Here is a 19,602-nt window from a genome sequence, read left to right as displayed (position 1 = left end):
CAAGGTCAGAGTGTGTTCTTATTGCCCCGGTGTTTTCAGTGGATGTAAGCAGACTCTGGTGGGAGTTTATAGGTCACCCCATCTCATCCTTTCTGGGTGGGAAGTTATAGTGATAGCAAATGGCAGACTGACCTCTGAGCAGGCCCAGAGCAGGCCCGCCTCTTCCTGAGATGCACCAGGAAAGACAAGCGCCACCCACGAGGAGTTCTTGCCAGAACTGGGTCTGAACCTGGTGGAGCCAACAGCTCCAACTACCCGATCCTGCAAACCTGGGAGAGGGTGTACGAAAGGATCCCGGGAGGATGCAGTCGGCAGGGCCCAGAATAGAGGGAATGTTGCATAAACTGAGCTGAGTCATGCATGGGTTTCCTCTCTGAGCAAAGAACACCTACGTCAAGTTGCCATCACCACCACCTCCATCGCTAAAGTTGGGAGAGGCCGGAGAAGCGTCTAAGGCTGCCCCCACTAGGAGCTCCCGTCCCTGCAGGCTCGTTCTGTCCTGGCTGTGTCACAAGGCTGCATCCATGCCAAGACGGTGCCTGAACACCCTCCATGTGCCAGGCTCAAGTCAGAGCCCGGGATGCTCCAGCGAGAGGGGTGGCGGGGGGATACCTGCCCTCGAAGAGCTTATGGTCCAGCTTGTTCCAGAAGGAAGGAAGCCCAGAGCTGATGGGGAGGGAAATACAGCCATGATGCGGGGGAGAGCTGTGATGAAGTCTTTGGAGGGACAGTTAGGGGCAAACAGAAATGCTGTGGGTCTGGGTTAGTTTTTGTATTTTAAGAGTTGGGGGAGGGACTTCCCTGGTGGCACAGTGGTTAAGAATCCGCCTGCCAACGCAGGGGACACGGGTTCGAGCCCTGGTCCAGGAAGATCCCCCGTGCCACGGAGCAACTAAGCCCGTGCACCACCACTACTGAGCCTGCGCTCTAGAGCCCACGGGCCACAACTACTGAGCCCGTGCACCACAACTACTGAAGCCCATGCGCCTAGAGCCCGTGCTCTGCAACAAGAGAAGCGACCGCAATGGGAAGCCCGTGTACCACAACGAAGAGTAGCCTCCGCTCACTGCAACTAGAGAAAGCCCACGCGCAGCAACAAAGACCCAATGCAGCCAAAAATAAATAAAATAAATAAATAAGATAAATAACTAAAAAAAAAAAGAGTTTGGGGGACAGATTTGTCAACATCTGTCCGTCCTCAGTAATGCACTTTGGTAAAATGGAAAAAAATCTGCCATGTCCACCACGGATTAGCAATACAAATACACTTAGTTTTATTGTCTCTCTAACCATGTCTAGACCCATCCACAGAGAGGTCTCTCTCCTGTTCTCCCTGATGTCCATTTTCATCACGTCACCTCCAACCTCAATCGTCTTTTTTGCGTAAACTCTGCTTCCCAGAGCCCTGCCTCCCCAAGACATGGTCTCAGTAAAAGGGGTCATTCAGATCCTTGTGACCGAGGAAGAGCTCTGGGGAGAGCTTTCAGGACGGAGGAGTGCCCACGGCCGGGCCCTTCCAAAGTGAGCAGCTGTGCAGGGGAGACCCCGGCATCTCCTCCCTCCTGTGTCTCTGACACTCCCTCTTGTGACCAGACCCGGGCAGCAGGGGACTTGGGGCCACCCAGCCCTGCCACGGCCGCATCCCTGATGTGGACCACGATGTGGCCGGAATGTTCATGAGAACTTGGCATCTGAAAGGAGCCCAGCCTGGCTGGGACTCTGTTCCCGTGTGTCCCGCCTTGCCACAGTGAGCCGAGCCACAGGCATGTCGCTCTAATTACCTGGCCCCGCACCTGGATCCCGAGGGGCAGCAGAAGGGGCCGAGCTGTTTGCTTCTGAGCTCGTCCCAGGTGCTCACCTCCAGCTGCTGGAGAGCAAAGCCCTCTGATGCCAACGGCCCTTGCATCCTGGAGGGATCGCGCGCAAGGTGGAAGGTATACTTTTTCTTTCTTCTCTTGTAGGAAAGAGCAGGGTTTACTCTAGCAAAATAGTCAGAAGACTGTTTTTGCCATTTAATGAAGTTCTGAGGTTGAGATTCTGTGAAGAGAATCTGAGGCAAAGGGACAATTTCCACCCGCGTGGGGAAGGCTAGTGCCTCATTCTCTCGGCTGCTGCCATGCTGGTGAGCCCAGGTAGCGCCCTGGGAGGGGCAGGTGCGTGGTTCTTTCTCTCACACCCTCGCCCTGCCGGGTTCTGGCTGTGTTCTGCTGCGGTCCTCAGTCCGGTGCTGAAGGAGCACATCTGGATGCCGCCGGGCTGCCACTGCCTCTCTGGAGAGGATGGGTTGTGCTCGGTTATTTTCCCGCAGCTGGATTTGGAGGGTGCATTACTGACCCCAGTTCTTCAGCCCCCCTCTGTACCTGGATCTTTGCTGTGTGAACTTACGGTTTTTCCCCAAGAGGAAGAACACATCTCCCTCCCTAAACTTCGACCACGTGACTCGCTTCGGCCAGTGAATTGAAACAGAAGGGACGCTGTGCCGATTCTGTGCCCAGGCCTCGGGGTGCCTGTCTGTTTCCGTTCGCTCTCTGGCACCTCTGCCTGAGCTAGACACATAAAATAATTAAAATGCTAAATTTCACCTTCTGTATATTACGTATATCTTACCACAATTTTTTAAGTATCTAAAATTTCTAAACGTAAATAAGAAATAAGAAAAATGTTTTAAAATGAATTTTAAACACTTAAAAATAACACACGATGAAATCAAAAGTTATCTGTGTAGTGGTTAGAAAACCTTGATGTTCAACCAATTTTCTTTCAAACAATAGAGTTGGCTCTGAAATCAAAAATTTTAGACTCATGAAAACATTGCCAAATAAGCAATATAGGCATAATTGGCCAAAAATAGTTGTGAGGGAGGGGAACAAAAACGGAAGTCTGGGTGACAGAGGCTCTGTGTGCTGCTGGGTGAGGCACTTGACCTCTCTGGTCCTCGGTGGCAATCCTCCACAAAGCAAGGGGTCAGCGTCAAGAACCAGGACTCTGTCCTCTTTGTTCAAGTGAGTCGGGTGTGGTCCTTCCAAGCTTTATTGCAAGGTCAGCAGCAGTCCTGCCCCGAAGGCAGCAGGACTCCTTTCCTGCAGTGTGAGGTCCCTTTGCAGACGGACAGCATCAAGACCCATTTCCTTTCCTCTCACGCCATCACTTTGGGCTTCGCAATTAACCTGCTGTTCGTCGTCTTCCCTCGACTCTGACCTGCCTGCCCCCATCAATAAATGATGCGGTTTTGGAAAAGGAAGGGCAACACTAAAGCCATGCTGATCAGTACTTGCTTCGTGGAGACGGACGATCGCTTAGGAATCTCTTTCTTGAGAAAAAGGAAGAAAGAATATCTGTTAAGTTTGGTGCCAAGATATCGAGCGAGCCTGGACTTTCTCCTCTGTTGGGAAAAGATGTGAACGGTTGACACTGAGCAGGAGGACACGCCCACCTCCTCCTTCCGAGCTTCAGGCAGAGGCCCCTGTGCGGCTCTGTCAGGACCATCTCCGCTCCATGGACGGGCGAGCGCTGGGCAGCGCGGAGAGCCTCAGTTCCCGGACGGACAGCTTAACAGAGGGAGTGGGAACACTTGTGCTGTCCTGCCCAAGCCTGTGCGGAAGCTGAAATGATGCAAGGGCTTGGCATTCAGAAACCGAACACACACTTACCCGGGCCCAGGGAAGGCTTTCAAGGGAAACCAGGGACTTCCCTGGTGGTGCAGTGGTTAAGAATCCGCCTGCCAACTCAGGGGTTCAAGCCCTGGCCCGGGGAGATCCCACATGCCACGGAGCAACCAAGCCCGTGCGCCACAACTTCTGAGCCTGCACTCTAGGGCCCGCGAGCCACAACTACAGAGCCCGCGAGCCACAACTACAGAGCCCACGTGCCACAACTACTGAGCCTGCACTCTAGAGCCCGCGAGCCACAACTACTGAGCCCGTGTGCCACAACTACTGAAGCCCATGTGCCTAGAGCCCGTGCTCCGCAACAAGAGAAGCCACCGCAATGAGAAGCCCGTGCACCGCAGTGAAGAGTAGCCCTCACTCGCTGCAACTAGAGAAAGCCCGTGCGCAGCAATGAAGACCCAACACAGCCAAACATAAATAAAAATTTTAAGAAAAGGGGAAACCAAACACTTGGGGTGCCGAGAGGATCTGCAAGGGGCAACCTGAAAACAGGTTCAGGATACACGATCGTCCCTCAGTATCTGCGGATGCTCCAGTCCCTTAAATGAAACGGCGTGGTGTTTGCGTGCAACATAGGCACTTCTCAGTATGCAATCCTGCTAGTTGAACGGAAAGGCAGGCTAAACAAAGCATCAGGGATGTGCTCCTTGCTGCTCACATTTTAGAAAGGAGAGATGGCTGTGAGCAGCTGTCGCTAGAAACATGGGGGTTGCTGCAGGAAGCAGATGGGAGGCGGGATGATTCTGGTCTGGAGGGAAGCCCAGAACCGGGGTACTGTCGTGATCCCGAGCATTCTGACGTTCTAGTCTAATCAACAAAGAAATGATCTCAGGCCAGATAGGCAGCTGGTTGGCAGCCCCGAGGACCAGCCTTTGCCTCTGGCGGCCCCTCTTCTGATGTCTGATCCTGCTTTCAACCCAGCCTTCCTCTTCTGACCCCCCCTCCTGAAGTTTCTCCCTCCCTTTTTTGTTTCCTTGCTTTTTCTCTACAATTAGCCTCATTTTGAGTCTTCAACCGTCCAAACGCCTCTTCGACCGCCCCGTGGTTCCTTGGCAGTATTTTTCTCAGACAAAAGACTGGGTCCCTTGCCCTGGGGTCAGTAACAGTGAAAGTCCCTCACCTGCAGCATCTCCTGGTACTCCTATAATCCAGCCCCCGATTCTACAAGAGTCCGCACAGTTTCCACTGGTGCAGATTCCAAGTAGGTCAGGAGCCGGTGTTCGGCTGATCAGAGGCCCCCAGGGATCTGCAGATCAGAGGCAGTGGGGTGTCTTGTAACCTTGGAGGCGACAACTTTCAGAATCAACACAGGCTAATCTTGGTGGTGCTGGAAGCGATGTGGAGATAATGAGCCTCTGTCAACTTGAGAGGAAGACGTTGTTTACATCACCACCCCCTCTGCTGAGCCATTTTTGGACACAGTTGGGCTTTCAGTCTCTCTATAAAAAGAAATTTTAACAAAAGTCGTTTCCAAGTGGGAAAGTGCCGCTGTTTCTTCCACGGGAAAGTAGAGTTGTTTAGCAAAAGCCTCTTGTCCAGGTCCACACGTGGGGACCCAGGGGAGCCTGCAGCCTCTGTTCCGGCCCCAGGAGTTGCCGCATGTGTGGTGTGTGAGCCGGGGTGAGGCTGGGGTCCGAGTTCTCGTTGCTGTCATTTGCTTCTGGATCCACTCACTTAGCAAGATGGCTTGGGTCTGTAAGAGGAAAGTAATCGTCTTCGCGCCTTCCTTTTGGCCCAGCTAAGACGGGATCGGGTAAACCGCTGAGGACGGCAGTCTCGGCCTCTGTGCCTCGGTTGATGGATTGATTGGGATTCTGGCTGATCGGAGGGATGAGGGGCCTGAAAGGCTCGGCGGCCGGCGTCGGCAGGGGACCGCGCTCTCCTGGAGGGCTGTCGGGACCACTGAGCACAGATCCTCTTTCCGGGCTGCAAACGGCCCCCCTCGTCCCTGGAAGAGTGATTTCACCTCCAGAGAGAAATTTGCTCTGCTCCCCCGAAGGCTCAGACCACCGGTGTTTATATAATCCTCAGTGCCTCAGGATGGAGGGGTTGGCGGTATTAGTCCCAGATGTATAAACGCCACGTAAATGTTGATATTGTTTTAAATTGCCTATTAAAGGGAACACCCAACTCCATGAAACCGTTTTATTTATTTATTTTATTTTTGGCTGCGTTGGGTCTTCGTTGCTGCACGCAGGCTTTCTCTAGTTGCAGCGAGCAGGGGCTACTCTACGTTGCGGTGCGCAGGCTTCTCATTGCGGTGGCTTCTCTTGTTGCGGAGCACAGGCTCTAGGCACGTGGGCTCAGTAGTTGTGGCTCGCAGGCTCTAGAGCACAGGCTCAGTAGTTGTGGCACATGGGCTTAGTTGCTCCACAGCATGTGGGATCTTCCTGGACCAGAGCTCGAACCCGTGTCCCCTGCACTGGTAGGCGGATTCTTAACCACTGCGCCACCAGGGAAGTCCCCATGAAACTGTTTTAAGTAAATGCAGATTGCCCATCTCCGTGGCCTCTGTTTTCATCCTCTGTTACCTCAAGGCTTTTTGTCTTAAAATGAGCTCCAACCACTGCACAAAACTGGCAATTTGGCTGAAAGCCGAGCTCAGCTCCGTGTCTATTGGAGGGAGGCACCACTGCCCGATTCCTCTAAGGATGGTTCTTCCAAAGGAAGGGGTTGGGGGCCAAGGGAGACGGGAACAGAAGAGGAAAGGTGAGCATGCGGAAGGAGGAGAGGGTCTGGGGGTTTAAAAAGTGAAGGAAAATAAAGACAAAGAGGTAAAAGTAAGAGGGAATGAAATTAAATTTCCCAAAGCACAGGGAGGTCATGGCCTCAGTGGTCAAGGCCACAGTGGTTTTAGCACGGCCCCTCGTGTATGAATTGAGCTTCAAGCTGGGATGAAGCGAGCAGAGGCTCAGAACTCAGAGGTCCCTCGTGTAGCAGAAGCGCAGGGCTGCCTGGGGTGTGACGAGGAGGTGAGTGTGGAGGGGGAGGAGGAGGGGCTGTCAGGAAGGTTCTCGGATGCTGAGCTGCGGGGCACGGCTTTTGCTACGGAGGGAAAACAAAATGTCACATGTAGAGCGAATCATCACCTCTCTTACCTGTTTTGTGTGTCCCGAGTTTTATATATTACCCTCTGTAGAGGCAGACAGAAATAGCCATTCTTCCCTTCTCTCAAAATAACAAAATCTGCATTCCTGCCCAACCAAAAGGCATTCCAGCTTCTCTTGCAGCTACAGAGGTCACATACAGATGTTCTAGGTAATGAGATGCAATCAGACCTGCCCAAGGCACTCACAGGAAATCGCTTTCCTTGAAGCCACAGTTCTCTCTTCCTAGATGTCGGCTGAAGTGGCTCAAGCTTCACTCCCTCCTGGACCAGGAAGATGGGACAGGCCTGGGAATGACAGAGCAGATCCTGACAAATTCATGGAGCCACCAAATAGCCCTGCACAGGCTCTCCTGCACCTGACTTCTTTATGCTTCTGGTGTCCTTGGGACTGCACTCACTCAGTGGTCTTAGTTCTGTGCGGCTTCTCTGCCTGTCAGCTCCTACTTAGTTTGAATTCATCTCTTAAAACAATTTCTTAGGTTTTAGAATTGTCAACTCTACCTTTAAACATTTTCGGCTTCCTTTATTCACTTTTAATTTTTCCTCTAATGGACAGTCCTCAGTGAATTGGATGAGTGAAGGATGAGTTATCCTTCGGAACTTTTGGTCATATTTTCCCTAATTTAGAAACAGAGACTACAAACAGGGGATGTTAGACTTGGAAGACATTGCAGAGCTCCTGACTTCACTCTCCACCTCATTGACAAACACCTCCTGTCCCGTGAGAGCCCTGCCCTTTGTTTCCACTCGCAGCTCCAATAAATGCTTCTTTCACATCACCTGGAAAAATTTGCTCCAAACGACTTAAGCTGCATCCTCCCAAAGAGTGAAGACTTCCAGACAATCTGCCTTTAGGCTATAAAGCAGAGCAAGGCTCGTCTCTGCTGCCACCACTTCCCAGCCAGGGGAACGCCTTCTGAATATGGACCGTTATGCAAGGCCCCAGCCCTTCAGAGCACCACCTTGCAGAGCTCAGGTGTGGAACTGTGCCCTTGAGCGGCTGCTACGACAGGTGGGTGGGAGAGGGTGGGAAGATGCAGGGAAACAGCAGGGAGGGCCTCCAGCCTCCGAGGGGTCAGGAGGAACCCACACAGGTCCCCAAGGCAGCCGCCATCCTCCCTAGCAAAACCGACAGTGTCCAGATAAAACCTGCCAGCAAGCTCCAGCTTTCCTTTCACTCCGAGGGATGTTAATCAAAACTCACATGGGCCAAATTCTCACCAGACGGACAGCAGCTCTCCCCTCTGTGCCGTCAGGCCCGCCCCTGGCCCTGCCCAGCTAGGCTCAGATGTTTGAGGCCTGAAAGAATAAAAGCAGGAGAATGATCCCCACTTCCATGGACCGAGGAGCACTGAGCAAAGGGACAGATTCTTGGTCTCCCGTGGGCAGACACACTTGGGACAGCACAGATGCGCCCTCAGCAGAGGACCCGGCATCCCCCCAACCCAGGCCGGTCAGGGCCAGGCAGCATCTTCCATCATCCCAGGGGGAGGCGAGGGGGGTATGGCTCTGGGCCACAGTCAGAAGCCAGGATGAAGCAGCCCAATGGTCAGTGTTTTAAGAGGTGAAACAGCTGGTCTGCCATCCTGGAGATTCAAGAAAGGGCTCCACTGGGTTTACAAGTCCCCACTGAGTCCCCAGGGAGTAAGCTGGCGGCTCTTGGGTCCGTGAGGTCAGAAGGCTTCGCGTGGCAGGGGTGTGAGGGCTGCAGAGGTAGAGGTAACCCTACCGCCTTTCAATTCTTAATGCCAATAACAGGATTTTAAAACTTCTTCAGTGAAATAGAATACACAGAAATGTGCACTCAGGGGAAGCGTGCAGCTCAAAGGTTTTCCTGAATACCCCAGTGTTTCTCCAGATCAAGAAGCAAGATGTGCCACCCTATATTTAGAGAGAGCTGCCACCTTCCCAAAGAGAAAACCCCACAGAAAAGTGGATGGCCCATCTGAATATGTGAATTTCTAGCAACACGGGTGACATATTCGGGAGTCTTATAACATGTGCCAGTTAACCTGATAATGAGAAATATTGAAAAATCACAGTTTAATTAAGAAATATTGTCTCTTTTCTCTCCCATATCATGAAACAATATTACTCAGAGTCTTTACATTTCTCTTTGGTCTCAAAGTCTTTTGTCAACTGATCTGAACAAAGGCACCAAGAATACACAATGGGGAAAAGATAGTCTCTTCAATAAATGGTGTTGGGAAAACTGCATGTCAACATAAAAAAGAATGAAATTGCAATCTTATCTTACACCAGGCACAAAAATTAACTCAGAATGGATTAACAACTTAAATGGAAGACCTGAAACCATAAAACTCTAATAAGAAACATAAGGGAAAAGCACCTCAACATCAGTCTTGGGAATGATTTCTTTGATATGACACCCAAAGCACAGGCAACAAAAGCAAAAATAGACAAGTGGGAAACAACAAACTGAAAAGCTGCTGCAAAGGGGAAAAAAAATCAACAAAATGAAAGGCAACTGACAGAATGGGAGAAAATATTTGCACACCATATATTTGACAAAGGGTTAATATCCAATGTATATAGGGAACTCCCAAAACTCAACAACAGAAAATCCTCAAATAACCAGATTTTTTTAAAGCCCAGGGTGTGGAACTGTGCCCTTGAGCATACAGATGGCCAACAGGTATATGAAAAGATGCTCAACATCACTAATCACCAGGGAAACACAAATCAAAACCATAGTAACGTATCACCTCACACCTGTCAGAATGGCTATTATCAAAAAGACAAGAATAGCGAGTGCTGCTGAGGGGGGACTTGCGGGGCAGGGAACCCTCGTGCACTGTCGGTGGGAATGTAAATTGGTGCAGACACTGTGGAAAACAGCATGGAGAGTCCTCAAAAAAACTTAAAATAGAGCTACCATACAATCAGCAATCCCACTTCTGGGTGTGTATCCAAAAACTTGAAATTAGGATCTCAGGTATCTCTGCTCCCATGTTTACGGCAGCGTTATTCACAATATCCAAGGCATGGAAGCAACCTAAGTGTCTATTGATGAATAAATGGATTAAGAAAAATGTACGGTTGCATATATATACATTTAGTTGAATATTATTCAGCCTTAAAAAGTAAAAAGATCCTGCCACATGTGACAGCATGGATGAACCTGGAGAACATGATACTAAGTGAAATAAGTCGAACACAGAAGGACAGACACTGCGTGATCATGGAATCTAAAAAAGTCAAACTCACAGAAGCAGAGAGTAAAATGGTGATTGCTGGGGGCTGGGGAGATGGGAGGACGAGGAGGTATTATCACAGGGTACAAAGTTTCAGTTATACAAAATGAGTAAATTCTAGAGATATGTTGTCCAGCCCAGTGCCCCTAGTTTGTATTACTGTATCGTATACTTAAACATTTGCTAAGAGGGTAGGTCTCATGTTAAGTGCTCTTATCATATATATACACACACAAAGAATAATCATAAAGAGGGCAGCAGGAAGCTTTTGTAGGTGATGGATGTGTTTATGGCATAGATCGAGGTGATAGTTTCATAGGTGCATACTTATGTCCAAACTCACTAAGTTTTATACGTTAAATACAAATAGATTTTTGTGTGTCAATCATAACTCAATTAAGTGTTTTTTTAAAAATCTGTTTTCTACAGCAACAACAACAACAGCAAAATGTTACCAGTGCTTCCAGAATCCTGTCCCCTGCCACTTCCAGTCACCACGCTCCCAGTGGGAACCCTCTCCTGACCTCTGACACCATGGATTCCATTCCTTTTGTCTGTGTTTGCACTTTATATAAATGTCACCATGCAGGGTGTATTATTTTGTGCATAGCTTCTTTCACTGCATATTATGTTTACAGATGCATTCATTCATACTGTTGCATGTGGTTGGAGAGCATTTGTTCTCCTTAGACTATAGAACTCCACTGTGTACAAAGACCACAATCTGTTTATTAGAGACTTGGTTTTAATACACTTCTGATTAGTGTCATTATCTAGGCTGGGTGTGTAATAGGGAAGAACCGTTGTATTCTATTACAAGTTAATCACTAAAGGAATGCTGCCTATAAACTTAAATTATCCATAAGGGTCCATCACTGGGACCCCTGCCTCCCAGGTAATGAGCATTCAGCTAAAACACCTGTGTTTAGCCCCCAGGGACCCTCCTGAGCAGGCCCACCTGTGAATGACTGCACGAGGGAGAAATTAACACCTCCCCTTCGGAGGCTGCCGGGAACCAGGAAGTGCTTGGCTTTAGTCCCGCCCCTTGTAGTATAAAAGGAGCCTGAATTCTGACGCAGGCAAGATCGTTCTTTGGGGTACAAGACTTCTTGCTCTGCTGGCTTCCTAGATAAAGTCACTATTCTTTGCCCCAGCAAGTCGCCTCTCAATTTATGCGCTTGTCGTGTGGCGAGCAGTACAAGCTTAGACTTAGTAACCAATTTTGATGAAGCCACCCAGGAGCCTTGCTGCTCGTGCGTGGCCTGCCCGCCCTGGTTGGGGAATTCTGGGGTGAGACCCTAGCAGCTGCCGGGACCCCCTGTCCTGAGGATCTGCCCTTCAAAGTTCTCTGAAGCAGCACCGGCCGCCCCAGCGCTTGGCAGTGGAAGGAAGGAATCGACATTTGGGAGCCGACGGGCTGCGTACGCTAGGGTAAGTGGCTCCGGCGTGTACAGCCGGCAACTTTATTCCTCTCCGTTTGGGGCTTTTTCTCTGGAATAAGCCAGTTTGTTTCGTATTGGAGTGGGGTATACCCTGTCGGAGAGAGGAAGGAGTTGTTGGACTTTGACCCGACTTGTGAACTGGTTCGTTTGCTTCTCTGAAGGCTAGCACTTGTAAGTGCTGTTTGTGTTTTATCTTGAATTTCTGTCTTCAAAAACGGGGAGTGTTTACTACCAACTAAAGATTCTGAAGAATATTCATCGCCCCCGTTCAGTAGGAAATAGCCAGGGCAGTCTTTGTGCCTTTTCCCACAAGACTGTGGAATGGACGTTGACAGGGGTTAATTGGCATCGAGAAGAACCTCTGTATCCTATTACCAGTTAATCACTAAAGGAATGCTGCCTGTAAGCTTGAACTCTACATCACGGCCCATCTCTGGGAGCCCTGCCTCCCAGGTAATGAGCATTCAGCTCAAACACCTGTGTTTAGCCCCCAGGGACCCTCCTGAGCAGGCCCACCTGTGAATGACTGCACGAGGGAGAAATTAACACCTCCCCTCCGGAGGCTGCCGGGAACCAGGAAGTGCTGGGCTTTAGTCCCGCCCCTTTTGGTATAAAAGGAGCCTGACCGCTGACGCAGGCGAGACGGCTCCTTGGGGCGCGAGCCCACCGTCTTTTTGGTCTGCTGACTTTGCGAATAAAGTCGCTGTTCTTTGCCCCAGCAACTGGTCTCTCAATTTATTGACCTGTCGTGTGGTGAGCAGGACGAGCTTGGACTCAGTAGCAGATGGAAACAATGTGGTTCACTGCAGACACCTCTTCCAAGATGGCAGTTCTCCATAAATTCCATTTCATCCAACGAATATTTAGGAGTAACTTTCCCTTTCTCCGAGTCTATTTCATCGATATATTTGTAGAGCAGTTTGGGCTGTGAGTGGCCTTCAGGCAGTGTCCCCGTAGAGGTGCCAGACCAGGTCCTAGAAGGAGCAGTTTTGACAGCTCTGGGAACCGCTGTGGAATAACCACTGCGGTGAGCCAGTCCAGTGACCTGGAATTAGGAACATCTGCCCTGCTTCCTCCCAGGGCTACTCTGAGCATGAAGTAAGATAACGCAGATATTACAAGACTGTTAATACAGTATGATAGCAACTTCATAAAGAGGTGTGCATGTTATATCCAGGCTAAACCAAAGCAAAGCATAAAACACCCTCATGTAAGCTTAGGGAGTTTATTTTCCGATGACATTTTTTAAAGTCCATATATTCTGCACAGAACATGCATGTGTTTTAATAAGAATATGTCATAAAGGTCAAATCTATTCATAGAAGAGCCCTGGAATCTATGACAACATAAATAAAAGGCATCACATATTGCTTTATTGACTCCCAAGAAAGACTCCGCGGTGTTTTAAAAATAGAAAGTTTTGCACCGTAATCTAATTTGGTAACCAAAGAACAGAAACAGCCCCTGCTGAAAGATTAAAAGAAAAATAAAGTGCTTCATGGTTCAGGCCGCCAAGAGATAAGGGGCGTCTGGGTTCCTCAAGTTACTTTTCTTGAACAAGCAGGTAGTTGTCAGGTCCGAGAGCGCTGCTCTCCTGCCTTCTGTGTGGTCCTAGGTTCTTAGTCATCATGATAAAGGGACAAAATAAGGTCTCCCCGGGAAGCAGTGTGTCAGCAAGTCTCAAGCTTTGGATTGAAGCAAGTACAGCTAAGAGTTTGTAGAAAACTATGCTCCCACCTTCAGTAAAATCAGATAACTCAGGGGGCTTCCCTGGTGGTCCAGTAGTTAAGACTCCGCGTTTCCAATGCAGGGTGCGTTGGTTTGATCCCTGGTCAGGGAACTAAGATCCTGCATGCCGCGTGGCGTGGCTAAAAAAAAAAAAAAAAAAAAAAAAATCAGGTAACTCAGAGCAAAGGAATAATCTCACCATCTAGGGCTGGATGAGGCCAGGTCTGCACTTCTGTTACTTGAAATCCAAGTGGAATCTGGAGATTTTGATGGACTTTTTTTTTTTTTTGGTATGCTTTGTCATTTGAGGCCAGTTTTAAACATAAGAAGCACTTTATTTCTAAAAGGTCCGTTTTCTTATAATCCATTGTTTGAATAGGATGGCTTATGGAATAGCAGTATCAATATCACCTGGGAGCTTGTTAGAAACATATCTTAGGCCCCTATTTGCTGCTTGGACCCCTGCCCACTGAATCAGAATCTGTATTCTAATAAGGTCACCAGTGATGCACATTAAAATTTGAAAGTCCTTCTCAAGAAGGGAATTTTGGAAAATCTAGGAAAAGTGGAGAAGAATGGTTCCAGTATGTCTGCCTCCTGTTCCCCCACCATGTGTGTTGACCTCTTTCAACAGTCATCTTCCAGTTGGTAGCTTGTTTCCACTTAACCACATCATGACACCTACCTGTTATCACATCCTTTTCCGTAAACAGTTCATACGACTGCACAACATCCAGTAAGCGAATGTACTCCAGTTAATTCCATTCAATTACATCAAGTTGGACACTTAAGTGGTTTAAATTTGTTTATAAGTAATTTAACGAGAAATATTTTTGAGCCTAGCAATGTACATATTTAGAGTTTTTTTTTTTTTTCTGGGACAGATTCCCACAAAAGAATCTAAAAGTAAAGCTTTTCTCTTTATAATAAGACAAGAACATTTTCATTATAAAAAGTTTTAAAAACATGAGAACACAAATCTACATATGTGATAAATTTGCATAGAAACACACACACAAGGGCATGTAGAAACTGGTGAAATCTGAATAAGGTCTGTAGTCAGATTAATAGTTAACTTTCTGGTTTTGGTGATTGTATTATAGTTATTATGTAAGATGTAAGCATTGGGGGAAGCTGAGTGAAGGATACACAGGCTCTTTCTGTATTATTTTTCTAACTTTCTGTGAATCTAATTCAAAATAAAAAGTTTAAAATATGAGAGAAGAAAAAGCATAAAACAATCCCATCTCTCGAGCACAAATCTGGTTAACATTTTGGTATATTTCTTTTCAATCTTCCTCTAAGCAGTGATTAAAAATAGTAATGCAAGATAGATCAAGGGCTTTTAAAACATTTTTATGTCGTACTTCGCTGGGCATAGACTTGGTGAGAAACCATAATAACTAGCCAACAGTAATGGGCTCAGAAAGGCTGCTTCAAGCTGTGTTGATTGCAGTGTTGAGAAGGACATCCCCACCAAGGAAAACATATATTGTCATCAGCGTTTAAGCTTTACTTCCCCACAGTCCTTTCCTTCACTTTCTGGGCTATATTTCCATCTCTGTCTTACCTGTGCACCAATCCCAATTTTTAATTTGATGGCTGTGAGGAAACTGTACGAATGCAGGTTTGGCAGACGATAATTGTATTTACTTTCAGGGGGTGTACACAGAAGGCACAAAGAATTCCTCCAGCTAAGCACTCAGCTCCGCTGCTTGGCTGCCTTTGCAAGAAAGGGCGCCAAGAAAATGACTCAGGTGTTTGCAGTTAATTAATGCCCTGATTCCTAATGGGAAACACTTAAGTCAATGGCACTGGAGGACACTCGAACTCCCCTCCCATTCCACGCTTTGTGCCTTCTCAGCCCCCAAACTCATCTCCATGGCAACCCAGGAACTTTTGTTAAAACTCGGCTCAAATGGCATCTGTGAGATGCCAGGTCCAGTAAGCTTCTGGGCACAATGATGGGCCCTGCTCCGTCCTGCCCCACACCTGGCCTGCAGCTCATGTGCTGCCCTTTGGGGCCTTCAGTGAAATGTGGAGGCGTGTTCTGGCTCCAGCCCCTCTCCATGACCTTGGCCCAGGCAGTTCCGCAACAGGGCTGTTTCTGATGTAGAAACGAGATGGGTGTACAGGTCTTCCTGTTTCTTCCACTCTAAGATTCAAGGCTGTCTTATCAGGCAGGTGAGGGTCAGAATCCCAGAGGCATGATGATGATGGAATTAGTGTTGCTTTGTCCTGCCAGAATTTCAGGCTGACCTTGGCTGTGTGTGGTCTGTTGGGACCAGAGGAAGGTGACCTCTCTGGTCTCTTTTTCACCATCCGGCGAGTAGGCATTCCTTCCTGGATGGTTGGCGTGAGCATCTACCTTGCCTTTTCCCTGGAATGGCAGGGGATGTTAGGAAAAACACTGAAGCCTTAGTTCCACCCAAAAAAGTCTGCTTTCGCCCTTCCTGGCAGGGCCAACTCACCCACCAGGCGCAGCTGGCATGGTGCCTGGGGCCCACAAAACTTCTATGGGCCCACAGAGTGTTTGTATTTTGTCTAAAATCAGAAGAAAAAGAACTTTTAGATGAAAGGTTTTATATGCAACATTAAGATATTTGTCTTTCTACCAATACAGTCGTAAAGTATGATTTTCAATACTTTCTACAGAGGAGGGGCCCGCAAAGATCATAACATGGCCCTGGGCTGGGGTCCCCTGCGGCATCAGGACTTTAGAAGTCTTCCCAGGTGATTCTGTGCAGCCAGGGTGGAAAACCAATGGCTTTAAGGGAACCCGAGTGCCCTCTACCATTAAATATCCCCACCTGGCCTCCCCGACGCCTGGCCAGATATTTCAGTTTTAGAGAAATTGAAATTGATAAAAGGTTTTCAATTCGATGGAAAATTTGTTTCTAGGAGTCTTCATTCAAATACTTTGCAGTTAGCGGAGACAAATAGGCCATGGAAAGGTACATTTTGGTGTGTGACAAGAGGAAGGAGAGATTCTAGTGGTGGCACCGCAGCGGGGAGTGTCTCTGGGTACCTGGGGGTCTGGGTGGGCTGGGAAGGGGGTCTGCTGACAGCATGGATCCCAGGGGCCATCTGGACAGCCAGTGCCCCCCGTGGACCGTTTACCAGGTCATCACGACAGGTGCAACTCCATGAAACCGTCACCAGCGCTGGGGCCGCCCACCGTGGCCGGCCGTGTCCTGCAGCCTTGGGAACTTTGATGATTTCCAACCCTGAATTCCAGCCAAAAAGAAAGCTACTGTCAAATTGTGTTTGGGGGAAAATGGAAGAGTTTTCTCAGTCTCCGCCAGCTTTCAGGGCTGCCTTTGAGAATTGCCATTATTTCCACAATCATACGGTGAAGCAGAGCGTCCTTACCTGACACGCGCAGGTCGGTGACAGGTGCCTTCTGTCCTCCCTTTGGGAACAAGCTCTCTGACTGCGTCCCCGGCTCCATCCGGAGCACAGGACCACAGCACCACCTGTCGGCTTCCTGAGGACAACTCTGTGATTCCCTCAGGTGTCCAGAGGGTGTAGACACTGACTGCCGCCCCCAGTACAAGAGAAAGAGAAGAAAGGGAGGTGCTCTGTAGCCTAGGCCAGCAATCTTGGTCCTCCCTCCTGGAAAGATTAGGTGGTTTGACTGCATTTGCCAGCATGGAAGCTGTTACAGCAGAGTGGAGAGAAAAACAATTTTTTTTCAAATTTAGAGAACTAACATTGAACACCAAGAGATCAGTGCAAAGCGTGATATTATGCCCAAGGTCTGAGGGCCTCATTAAAACAAAACAAAACAAATGTGTATTGGGGTAAATCTATCAAGAGAGGGGAATACATCATGGTCTGTTAGAAGGAACCAAATGTAGGATATTAGCCTGGAGAGACGTTACCTCCTCAATCTCTAAAACACGGCTCTCCATCTGATTTAGAGCACAATTCTTATCGTTACAAATGTCTGAGCATAGCGCCGCATTGTGTGTCTACGCATGTACTTCTACACTAATGTCTTCTGCACACCGTAAAACCTACCAAACAAATGAAAAATCGATATAGATATAACTCGATGTTCTGATGTTCTTTCCCATGGCCTAGTGGGGTGTCTGGCATGTTCCCCAGGGTGTACCCCTCACGTGGAAGCCACAGTCCAGACACGGAGGCACTGAGTGTGGCCAGTCGTTTAATCAATTATCTACTTAATAAAATCAGAACAGAAACTCAGGACACTAAATCTCCATTAAGCTTCCTGGTTGGTGACCGTATATCGATGTTCCAGGAGGGTAGTGCACATTAATTCTACGAGGCTCCGCGACTGGAACCTTCCCAGACCTCACCCCAGGGGTCTCTTCTTTTGGCTGGTCCTGATTTGTATCCCTTATAATAAACTGTAATCATAGGTATAGTGTTTTCCTCAATTCTGTGAGTCATTCCAGGGAATTATTGAACCTGAGAGGGTCGTGAGGCCCCTCTGGATTTGTAGCCTGGTGGTCAGCAGTGTGGGTGCCTTGGGAACCCTGGAACTTGGGGCTGGTGCCTGAAGTGAGGGAAGTCTTCTTTGGGACCAAGTCCTAACTCCGTGTGCTAACTTTGCCTGGCTAGTGTCAAAACTGAATCGCGGTATTGCACGCCTTCTAAACTTGGCTATGTCCATCAGACTTCCCTTAGGGAGGTATATATAAGCTATTTTTTAAAAATAAGCATGTGTAAGCTGTTTTTAGATATGTATATAAGCTATTTTTTAAATGGAATATTTGAAAGAAAAAGGTGCTAATAGTAAGTTTATCAGTGAATCCCAGGTTTCCAAACTGAAGGGTTATAGAAATTCAGCCAGTGTAACATTATACATAAAGATGTGGACAGACCGAAAGTAATAATACATGATTATATATACATACTGGGATATTAAAAATTCTAGCTAATTTAGAATTCTAGTAAGTTGGTTTGTGCTTAATTAAAATTTTACAGTATTGGAATCCCTAAGCCAAAATGATTTTTTTTTCCAGTTTATGTGCCTATTTATTTACTTGCTTTTATATCATTTCAACCTATTTAAATAAAAACAAATTCAAGAGGCTATCAAGGTTAAATGAGGTTTAAAAATCACACCAAAAAAAGGATGAATTAGTCCTGATCCCTGATGAGATGTTATCCTTGGAGATTTGGAAATCCTTCACCCTGTATTATTAGTGCCATAGTCTTTTAGTGTTTGGTTTGATTTTCCCAGACTTGACAGGGCAGGGGACCCCTACAGGAAAGGCTGGTCTAAGGGCAGGGACCTCCCCGTTAGCCAGGGAGAGCCTGGGCCCAGCAGGCGGCGGGGCCTTCTCAAGGGTCCATGGCTCCCAGCTGGTTGACCCCTCCTCCCTCGCAGGGAAGATGTAGAAGGAATTCAGTCTCAGGGTGCCTAGTTCCTTGTGATTTATGGTGTTGCCAGATCAAATCCCAAGCCCATAATTCATCTGGCCCTGTTAGCCAGGATCAGTTTCACATGGAAAGGGCCCAGATGACTGAATTACCGAGCATTATCTGACCCACATGGTATACGGCACAGTTATTTCTGCAGTGTGGATTTGCTCTTGCTTTTCAGTCATATGGCAAAGAACAAAAGGGACCTCTTCAAAGGCCCAGGAAAAAGCCTTTTTAGCTTTGTAAATAATTTGTCAATGAAATCACAGGTGAGAAAGATATATTTTGCCTTGCGAAATTGAGAATGTGTGTGTATAGGGGCTTTGAACGCTCCAGGAGACTGAAGGATTTAAGTGAAAACCCCTGCTTTCATAAATAGCTCTCTACCTACCCAAGGAGCCCATCGTGGCAAAGCCCTTGGGAAAGAATACCTTTCTCAAATTCAGTGGTTTATTTACTCAGAGAAATACTGATTCATGGCTGTATTTTTGTAAACATAATACTGTAAACTAGTCACTTCATTTGTTAAGAAAATTGTTTTTGTTATTATTAGTTTTTGAGGGTCTCCTCTCTGCTGGGCGCAGGAGCTGTAAACATGAATAGCATCACTTTGTCTCCAGGCCTTTATGGTCTAACATGGGGAGGGGTCACCGGAGAAGCACAAGCAGCCAGGGCGGCGGGGTCCTGAGAGAAACCGGGCACCAGGGAGCCTTCTCTACAGCCCGAGCGGGGAGTCGGGAAGGAAGTTCTCACATGTAAGTAGGGCCTGGTGAGGAGAAAGCGTGGGATAGCTGGAGGACCCTTCAGGCCGAGTTCAAGGAACCTCTCACAGCTTTGAGAAGCAGCCTCTCAGAGTGACAGGGCCACGGTGAGCTGGGATCAGACACCTCGCGACAGCTTTGGCTGCCGTGCCAGCCAGCTCCGCAGTGGAGCATTGCACGGAGAGCTCAGAACTCCAGTGGCCCCAGGCATCTCCGTGTGCGTTCTGGGGTGGGTACGTCTCCTCCTTCCTTCCGGCAGCCTCTCCCCCCTTCTCCTCGCGT

The sequence above is a fragment of the Balaenoptera physalus genome, assembly GCF_965194825.1.
Source record: "Balaenoptera physalus genome assembly, chromosome: 15".
NCBI lineage: Eukaryota > Metazoa > Chordata > Mammalia > Artiodactyla > Balaenopteridae > Balaenoptera > Balaenoptera physalus.
This window is presented reverse-complemented; position numbering follows the sequence as displayed.